This window comes from Apostichopus japonicus, chromosome 17 (genome assembly GCF_037975245.1).
Source record: "Apostichopus japonicus isolate 1M-3 chromosome 17, ASM3797524v1, whole genome shotgun sequence".
NCBI classification, from domain to species: Eukaryota; Metazoa; Echinodermata; class Holothuroidea; order Aspidochirotida; family Stichopodidae; genus Apostichopus; species Apostichopus japonicus.
In genome coordinates this window covers 22,239,717-22,249,651 of record NC_092577.1, presented here as the reverse complement: position 1 = coordinate 22,249,651, position 9,935 = coordinate 22,239,717, and the positions used below count along the sequence as shown (strand labels likewise).

The window sequence follows — 9,935 nt, the reverse complement described above, 5'->3', positions numbered from 1 at the left end:
TCGGCACTTCTCCGGACAATTGCATCCAGTCGATATCGGCATAATTAAAGTCGCCTACCACCAACACTCTCTTAAACTGCCCCGCCATCCTTAGTGCTTCCTCCAGGACATCCTCCTCTTCTTAAATAATACTCGGTCTCCGATAAACTACCCCTAACACTATTCGCTCATCTCCAATGATAAGTCTGCACCACAACGCTTCTTTAAACTCTCCAACATTGTCCATCCTTGTAACTTGGATATTCATTTTCACGTAAATAGCTACACCTCCTCCAATTCTGTGTTCTCTGTCTCGTCTGTAACAGTTGAAGCCTTCAATTGCTACCTCTCCATCCGTTATATTCTGATTGAACCATGTTTCTGTGACTATTACAATATCGAAGTCCATCTTGGCTATGAGGCTCCTTGCATTCAAATATATACACTTAATACTGCTAATTTTTAAGAAAAAGTCACCCAGGAAAGAACCTGGGCACGAAAACCAAACTACCAAACGACTGATCCGCTCTCCACCCCAGCCCCCTTGCATCGGGACTGTGACTGTGTCATCATCGTCAGGTGTGTATCACCATTCCCGAAGGGAACAGATACTACACATGATCTTAGCCAAAAGGCCGAGAAGCTGCTATTTACATGATTGTTCCTTGTCCCTTGCTCCTTATTCTCTCTGCTCACGAAAGGTCTGCGATCTGTTCCTTTGGTTTGATGGAGCCTGCCGCTGTTGTGTCGGCTGACTAATCTCGTAGACTTTGACCAGTTTTCCCCCAATTATTTTCAGGTTGTCTCACCACTGTTCATCCGTTCCTTCATTTCTTCTCTTAGTTGTCTGCCCTCCTGTCTCTGCTGATACGTGAAATCCGGCCCAATTGTACACGTTGGTATACTGTGCTGTTTCCCTTAGTTCCCCTTGTCTCTGCCATCTCTCAGTTTGTTCACCTGCACAGTGGGTGGGATGGTTAATTTCTGAAGCAGGTTATCCACCTTTCCTTGTACTTCCTCATGTGTATCCTCTATTCTTGTCAGATTATTGATGACCACTCTGTTCTTCTTTTTTCTCTCTGCACAGCCTCGTTTACTTCTTTCTGTATTTCTTCCTTGCTTATGGCAGTTGGTGGTACTGTTGACAATGCATTTAACCTTTTCTCGATTTCCTTTGTGTCAGACCCTTCTTTAATTTCTCCTTGCACTACTTTTCTCAGGTTTTTCGTGAGCTCTGGCTCTTTACAGTTGACAATCTCTTCCACTCTTTTATCCAATCTGGTCATTTTCTCATGCAGGAAGTCTTGCTGCTCTTTCAGCTGGCTTAACACATCCAACTTTAACACATCCACGGCTTTGTCATTACACTTTCTGCAAAACCAATGAAGTTGATCACCTCCTTCACGCAATAAGTCATACACCTCTGCTGAAACTCCAACACACCCTATGTGATGCCACCCTGAGCAGTACTCGCATTCCAATCCCTCATGGTCATCCTCTACCTTTTGTCTACATTCTGCACAATCCTGGGCACTGTGAGCACCCTGCGGGGATAATGTCAAGACAAGAAGTGTTTATGAATATAATTCACAAATGAAAACTGCATAATTGTTCAAGTATCCAAGCTGCTATGTAGTACTATCATTAGTATAGGCTGTTTCCATATGGTTACTGTACATATATGTAGCCTAGGCTGTACTAAACTATATTGCAGAACTGGTACCTGTGTACTTCAGTAATGTCCCAAATCTCCAGTAGAACATGAACACCAATCCTCAAAAATCTTGTTTAGTTCCCTAGTCTTCTAATGAGAAAATACCTTGGTAGCTTTCTATAATACAGAATCTTGTGACAATATGCAGCCACAATTTTGGCCAAAAACAAGAGTTATTTCAGAGTTAAATAAACCAACACATCACAGCCCAGCACACACTTCCAGCTCCAACCGCACCAGGACGCGACGCGGAATTGGATACACCGCGCCCGGGTACCACAAGATGGGGGAAACAAAACGATTAATTACGGTTTCTTTCCCTAAGATCGAAAGCCAGCGGGTGCCAAAGGTTTCGAGCCTGCTCTCAAGTACCTCAGCCCTCTCGTTCCAGGTTACATCACAAGGTGCATCGCAGCCGAACCATATACCATTAATTTTGATATTTTGATCCGACCACGATGCACCGAATGGTAAGTCTCTGTATCTCCAGCTACCAAGGCGAAGGCCCTTTGTCTTTTCCGGATTCAACTTCGCCCCGGTAGCTCTCTCAAAGATAGAAAAATCGAAACAACACACGTGACGTCATCTGCATATTGAACGCATTTCACTTTGGCACCCCCTGGCACAACGAATGGAACAGGTCTTGAGTCCCTTTCAAAACGACGAGAGAGGGACTCGCTAAACAAAACAAAGTAATGGAGACATAGGGCACCCCTGGCACACCCCCCTCTCTCCACGTTAAAAACCTCCGAACAAAAGCCATTTACGATAACAGAACTGAAATTTTCCTGATACAAAACAAATTCATTTACGAAAATACGAGTGCAACTAAAACGTCTCCAATACATTCATTAAAAACCCACGATCGACCACGTCCAAGGCCTTCTTGCTGGTCCAGAGACACCGATGCACATGGCAGATCTCGTTCAATAACAAAGTCGGTCAAGTCGCGCATCAACCATAAGTTCTGCTGGATGCAATGACCTTTGACTGCACAAGTCCGGAGATCACCCACAAGATGCGGCATAGCCAGTGCAAGGCGGTTGCACAAAGCCTTAGCCAGCAATTTGTAGTCCACATTTAACAAGGTGATCGGACGCTTGTTATGAGGATCCAAGGGGTCCCCAGACTTGGGCAGCAAAGTAACCATGCCCAGACGGACTTTGGTTTAACAGTCCGTTTTAAAAGGCGTCCTCGAAGACGGCTCTGAGGTCGGGTCCTATTAATGCCCAGAAGGTTCGGTAGAACTCCCTCGGAAGCCCGTCCGAACCCGGGGACTTGCCATTCTTCATCTTCGAAAGCGCCTTCCTAAGCTCAACAGTGGTTATTCCGGCCCGCAAAATATCATTGACATCGTGGGGAACAATTTTTGAGATTCCCCTCAATAAATCGGCCTGTGCCGACAAGTCGACATTGCCACGCGAAAACAAACTCGAATAATAATCCTTGTATATGCGGACAATGCCGTGAGGGTCACTAACCACGGTCCCATCAGTAGCGCGCACAGATGGGACGCGTCTGTCACCGCCGATGAGCTTACGGCCTGGTAAAACCTCAGTGAAGGGCGTTCCTCGGCTTACACCGCTTCGACACGGGCCCTGACTCGGGCACCGTGGTACTTTTCATCGAGAGAGGTCTGCAAAGCGATTACAGCCGAAGGGTCGCCAAACTTCACCTCCGCGCACAGCTTCGAGAATTTTTCTCTTCGACGTCGTGCGCGGGTCACGCAATACTGAATTGCGAAGCGTTTGATGCGCAACTTGACATCATCCCACCATTGGGATGTAGAGGCAAATGCCGGCTTCAATGTTTGCCATCCTTTGTACCTGGTCTCGAAACCTTGGCGGAACTCTTCCTCGCGAATTATCTGACAGTTAAGCTTCCATAGGCCCCGCCCGATCGGGAAAACAAAACGTGCTACTACAGTGTCATGGTCAGAGAGCGGACAGCCTGAGCGTCTCGCAACCCGAAAATTTAAAACTTACGGGCGCATACACTCGATCTATCCTGGAGGCATCTTCTCCGTTAGGCCTCACCCACGTATACCCCGTACTACACGGGTGCATATGCCTCCAGACATCGGCTAAAAGGTGTGCTGAAGTGAATCTGTCCAGCTCTGATCCCAGCGTCAGGACTAGCAGACACAGAGATCCGAGTCTGGGACACAGTTAAGTCTCCGACCGTGACACATTCTGCACTACCAGGAACAAAGGAAGGCAGCGTGTTAAAGAATTATCGTCTAGCAGAAGGCCGATTGGGAGCATAGACATTGCAAAGGGAGATGTTACCCTGTGGATACTTGAATAGAATGCAAACCAATCGGCCCTCGTGATCCGTCTCCACCCTAGTGGCACAACCCGCCTGACGAGGTGACAGAAGGATGACAGTGCCACAGGATGAAGACAAACCAAACGAAGCATGCAGCCAACCACCCCATTCATAAGTCCATAGAGGGACATCTTCCAAAATATGTTTCTTGCAGGCAAACGCAGTCGACCTCCATTGAAATACAATATTGGAAAATGCGACTGCGCTTGCGATGATCCCTCATACCATTGACGTTGAGAGTAACAACTGAAAATGTATGGGCCATGAGAGGGCAATGAGGCAAAACTACGCCGACGACGATTCTGTAAGTTTCAAGCGAGCTCTAGACGACATCGTCGTCTGAGTCCTCACTTGAGGCCGACCCTTTTAGAGAGGGTTCCCCCATCTCGTCGTACCAGCTCGTCCCGGTGGCACGTTACGGCTCTACGATCATCGAGCCTCCAGAGTCGCTGTCAGACAGAGCCTCCGGAGACCCGATGACTACCGAGTCCCCGGAGTCGCCGTCGGACAGTCTCCGGATCTGGCGATACCGGCGGCGGACTGGGGACGGAACTGGACGAGTTGATGGGGGAAGCTGGTGGAGACTTTCTCGGTGCGGGCACGGGGTTGGGGTCTGCAACTACGGGGGAGGGCGAACCAGGTGCGGAAGGTGAATCCTCACCCGGTTCCCCCTCCTTGCGTGGAGCTTCCTCCGAGGCAGTAGGTGCGCCAGAACTTGGCGCCTTTGCTTGACCCCCACTCTTTGTCATAAAGACATAAGAGGAGGGACAAGGGCGAAAGACAAGTCCCTCCTTCCCACAGAGTGAGCACACAACTTCGCTTGGGCAAGCAGAGGTATCAATGCCCAAGACGAAGGCAGCGCCCACACTTTTTGTTTGGGCAGCCCGGTCTCTCCACACCTGAAGCAGGTGCGGCGGGGCTGACCGGGATAACGCACGTGAGCTTTATGCCCTGCAGTAAACAGGAAGGAGGGAATGTCCTGCTTTAGGTCGATCCGAACCTATCGGTGCCCGTAGGAGCACATTTTAATAGCCTTGACAGCCCCAAACCGAGCTAAAACAGTTGCGACAAGTTCCTGACGCACCTCTAGTCCTACGTGGATGACAGTTACCCATACGGAACGTTCGTATGGAGTAACTGTCAAACCTTCAACCCCACTCAGCAACGTGACACCCTTCTGCCGGGTCACGTCACTGGTAAAACGTAGATGATATGGTGACATCCCTATGTCCCGCCTCTCTGACGCCTATGTTCCGACGTCTCTGTGTTCCGACATATTTTTTGGGGAGACAATCTTTTTGGTACCCCATTTTTCGGAGCCAATTTTTTGGGGGGACTAAATTTTTTTGGACCAACAATTTTTCGGACCTACCTTTTTGGGGGACACAATATTTTCGACGCACCAACTTTGTTATGACCCAAATAGTGTTTGTGACCGAAAATTGCTTGTGACCCGAAATTTAACTGTTTGTACTCAAAAATTTTTGTCAGCAAAATCACTTTCATCCAAAAAAATTTGGGTCCGAAAACATGTTGGTGTTAAAAAATAGAGACGTCGGAATATGGAGACGTCGGAACCACAGGCACTCGTAACGTTATGTAGGTGTATAGTATCTAAACACGGAGAAGGTAGGACACTCAATTCAAAACAAACGTTGCAAAGTCACCATTTTCAGAAAAAGTTACGTTCCAATTTGACCAAAACCAGCGTAACTATTAGCTTGAGTACAAGATGATCACCTGCGGTAAATCTTACTCCAATTAGACCCCTGTAGCACAGATGATTCGTTAATTTGCGGTCAAAATGATGAGTTGTACCGTTATCGCGACAATCCAATTCTTCTCGCCATTTTGAATGACGTCACTGGTTGGTCACGAACGATCCCATTGGAGGAAAGACGGGTACAGATGACGTAATCAAAACTTTCAAACTTTGCGCTATCACACCGTACCACAAGGCACGAGTGACCAAAAACAAAACAAAACACTGTAATGATGGTGAAAGTGGTTAAGATTCCAAAGAGAATCACATTTTCAGCATCATTGCCACATGATTCCCCTGTATTACATGGTACTGCACAAGCTTCACTGGTAAACTGGTAAGCTGGAACTGGTAAAACAGAACTTATCAAATCCATACAGCATTCCCTTACAGGATTGAACCGAAATGTTAAGATGACTGCTTCAACTGGTCTAGCAGCAGTTGCTGTAGGAGGGACAACCCTGCATGCTTTCTTTGGTATTAGTGATGGACGGTATACCGATGATGAAATCATACATAAGATTCGAAACAACATCGACTACAAAAGAATTACAGATGGTATCATATCTACTGATACCCTTATCATAGATGAGGTATCTATCGTATCAAGAAAAGTGTTCCTGCAAATCGAGGTCATCGGCAGAAGAGTTCGTGAAAAATCTCTGCCCTTTTGGTGGCATGCAAGTGATCCTTGCAGGTGATTTTTTTCAGTTGAAACCAGTACCCAACCATCACTTCAATGATCCTGGTGACATGATATTGAGTGAAACTTTACTGAAGAGTTTTGATCCTCACCAGTTTGTCTTATCCAAAGTATACAGACAAAATGAAGGTAAGAAGCACAATTTTAACTGGCATTACATTATTACTGATATAGTTCTATAGGAGTCTACACTATATGCAGTATCTCGTTTCATTTTCACTGATCGGCATTAACACATTTTGAATTCAAAAATATATAAATGTTTATCCTTCCTGCCAGCTCTTGTTTGAGCTTTTGAAGGTATCATATCTGCTTACAAATATTTACTTGACTTAAAGTAATTAAATATGACCTTGGTACATAGTAATCAAAGTAATCAAGTTGACTTTAATCAAAATTGAAAAATAAAACAGTAGCTGAGACTCTCTCACTGTTTCTAACGAAACAAACTTATCGATCAAGTTGAAATAGGAGCTTAACTTAAGTATTAGCATATTGTGTATAAGCTTCATATAAATTCAAATGCAACTGATGAAATCACTTTCTCATGTTTTTTAATGGAATTAATTACTGCTGTTCATGAGCTAAGCCAAGGCCTGGATTGCTCAAATGGAACAAAGCATATGGTGAAATCCTTGGAAAGACCACTACCACCTGGGGAACGTCCTATGAAACTATTTGCACTTAACTATGATGTAGAGAAAGTCAACTCAGACTGCTTACTGAATATGAATGGTAATACTAATAATTATAAATATCTGTAAAAATCTAACTTCAAGATAAACACACTATACATACTACATCTTCTTTACTAGAGGTTGATGAACATAAAAGCTGAAAGGTTTTGCAGATGCTATACCAGCATTTAATTTCCTTCCTCTGGATTTTAGTGACTGACCTAAAATAATAGAACCAATTGTGGAACAAATAAGAAGAGTATGTAGGGTGTGTGGCATTACCATTATGCAGACCTCTTTGTTGACAGAAATGGTTCTCAATAATATCAGAATTATAACGAGATGGTATAATATATCCATTTGGATATTCCTCCAGATGAATCCGGCAAATTTCTGGAAATGACAACAGGAGAGATTCGATGTCATCACAGCACGCTGGTGAGAGGATGCATTTTCTTTTCTCTTTGTCAGGGACGTGGACATTTGTCAGAACACAGTTTCTCCAATCTTGACAAAAATTGCAGGCTTTACCCACAGTGGCAATTCTGTCATCATGTACATTCTTAATTGGCCGGTTATGTCTAAAGATTTCAATCATTTTACTGGTTGTTTCCAGCAATTCAATTGTGCTATCGAGACCATTTCCATTTATCAAGCTTGCTGTGTAACATTTAAGGAGGTTTAAAGCATCTGCATCAAGCATTTCCTCTGCCAGGTGATTCCTCATCTTCTCAGAAGAATCAGGAAATAAGTGTGAATCGGAAATCTTCTGATGAATAGGTCTGCTGTTAACTTTCCGATCCCACTTAACAGCGTCTATCCATTGCTGCCATACAATATAATTTCCATTGAGTTGAAGTTTACGTGTGTTGATGGGTGATCACCGCTCTTCATAATGCCATTTCTAATCTTCTTAACAATATGTGAAAAATCCTGGCACATGGCCACTACTCTTGATGGATTTACAATGTTTGCCGCAAGATACTTACTATCTGTTGGTACATCACTAAAATGTAAATTAATAAATTGTCTGTTCGCTGCTCCACCATCCTGCAAAATACAGTCAATTGTAAACCCCCAATCTTGTAGCTTTGCAATGACATCCCACAGCATCACATACAACTCAGATGCTTTCACGCCACAAGTTGGAAAGTGACAGATTGGCCACCGAAATCCTGTATACCCCAGAAAGTAAACTTGTAACACCTCTGTAGCTAGTTCCTTAGATACAGCCATGCTTTTTAATGTTCTGAGGTTATTGCACTCAAAACCACTATCTACCCAACCAATCAATTTTGGTTTGCCATCATCCATTTCTATAACAAGATCTTCCTGAATTTGTCTCATCATGGATCAGTAAGCCAGCTCTGCCATCAGGAGCTATGTGAGCATCATTAGCCGCCTCATACATCCAATGAAATACTGCTTCTTGTATTCCGCTCCTCTGTTTCACTATGTTCTTGTATCTTCGAAGATGACGTCCAGATGGTAGAATCAAGTAATTACTATCTTTTAAGTCCTGGTATGCTAGTGGGCTCCTCAACCAAAGCGATAGGCAAAGACTGATGATTTCCTTGTCCCACTTTCTGCCATTTGGACTTTTTGTTTTAAGGGCACCATGTTGTGACTTCAGAAGTACTTTCATCTCAGGTGATGCATTTGGGAAACAGCTCTCCAAAATCTTGGATATGTCGCTGTCATCATCTTCATTTAATATCACATCTTTCCCTAGGTTCAGCGAAGCTAGCTTCTTACAGCAGGTACAAATACCTGAAGTAGCTGCCCATGAAAGGACCTGCTTGCAGTAACTTGATCGTATGACCGTTACGTCTGTGCTGGAGATCCCTGATCTAACTTGTTCTACACTAAAGTAACGTAATTCTTCCCTAGGCTCAATCAGATGAAATCCTCTGCAAAGAAAGACCCTGACAGTGATGAAGAAGTACTGAACTTCATGGATATGTACGAGAAGGTACTAACAGGGGATACAGGTGACACATTGCCTTTTCCAACAACAGACTTACTAGATGCCATGACCTGTAAGATTGTCCTAACAAAGGAGCAGGAAAACCTTAACAACCAAATCACTTTACTGAGATCCCGAATCAGTATCACCGACTCTTTCATGAGTAAAATCTACAACACAGTTAAAAGCCTCTTTGAAACACTTGTACCACTAGGCAACTCAAAAAATGACAACTGCTCCACTTTCTATGCCTCCTTCAACAACTACTTGGGATCTGAAGCCTACCGTGGCCATGTGCAGCAACTTTTTCTGACCACCACCTTGGAGAAGACACAATCTAGGCTGGCATTTGGCCTTGCTTGCAAAGTTCGGGAAGTTGTTACTACAAATGCAACTAAACAGATGAAGGATGCTGCAGATAGAGAGGCCCAGGAAGCACAGAAGGTGTTTGACAGCTCTGATGGTGGCAGATCTAAGTTGCGGTATATTGCTGGGTGGTGTGTGGCTACAGTGAGGCACAGGAAGAGAGAGGCAGTGAGAAGGCATCTGTACAGTCCAAAAGCCAAGGAGTTTGTAAACACCACACACAGACAAGTGGAGCTGCTAAACATGCTTGTAGTAACTGCTGCAAGTATATAATGAATCTTCATGCGACATACCATCACTTGCAGAAATCAAGAGGAAAAATAATTTAAGAGAGAGCCTTTGCCATGTAAGTGATGAGACATTTCAATTCTTCTGTCAGCTAGATGCCACTGTCAGGAAACTTGAAACAGAGCAAACCGTCAAAGCCCATAGAGATGAAA

The 9,935-nt window shown here is 44.4% G+C and overlaps 1 pseudogene; it reads right to left on the bottom strand.

Moving 5' to 3' along the window:
• Positions 1–553: 553 nt before the first annotated feature.
• Positions 554–626, bottom strand: LOC139957873 (U2 spliceosomal RNA; annotated as a pseudogene).
• Between the last annotated feature and the right edge of the window lie 9,309 nt (positions 627–9,935).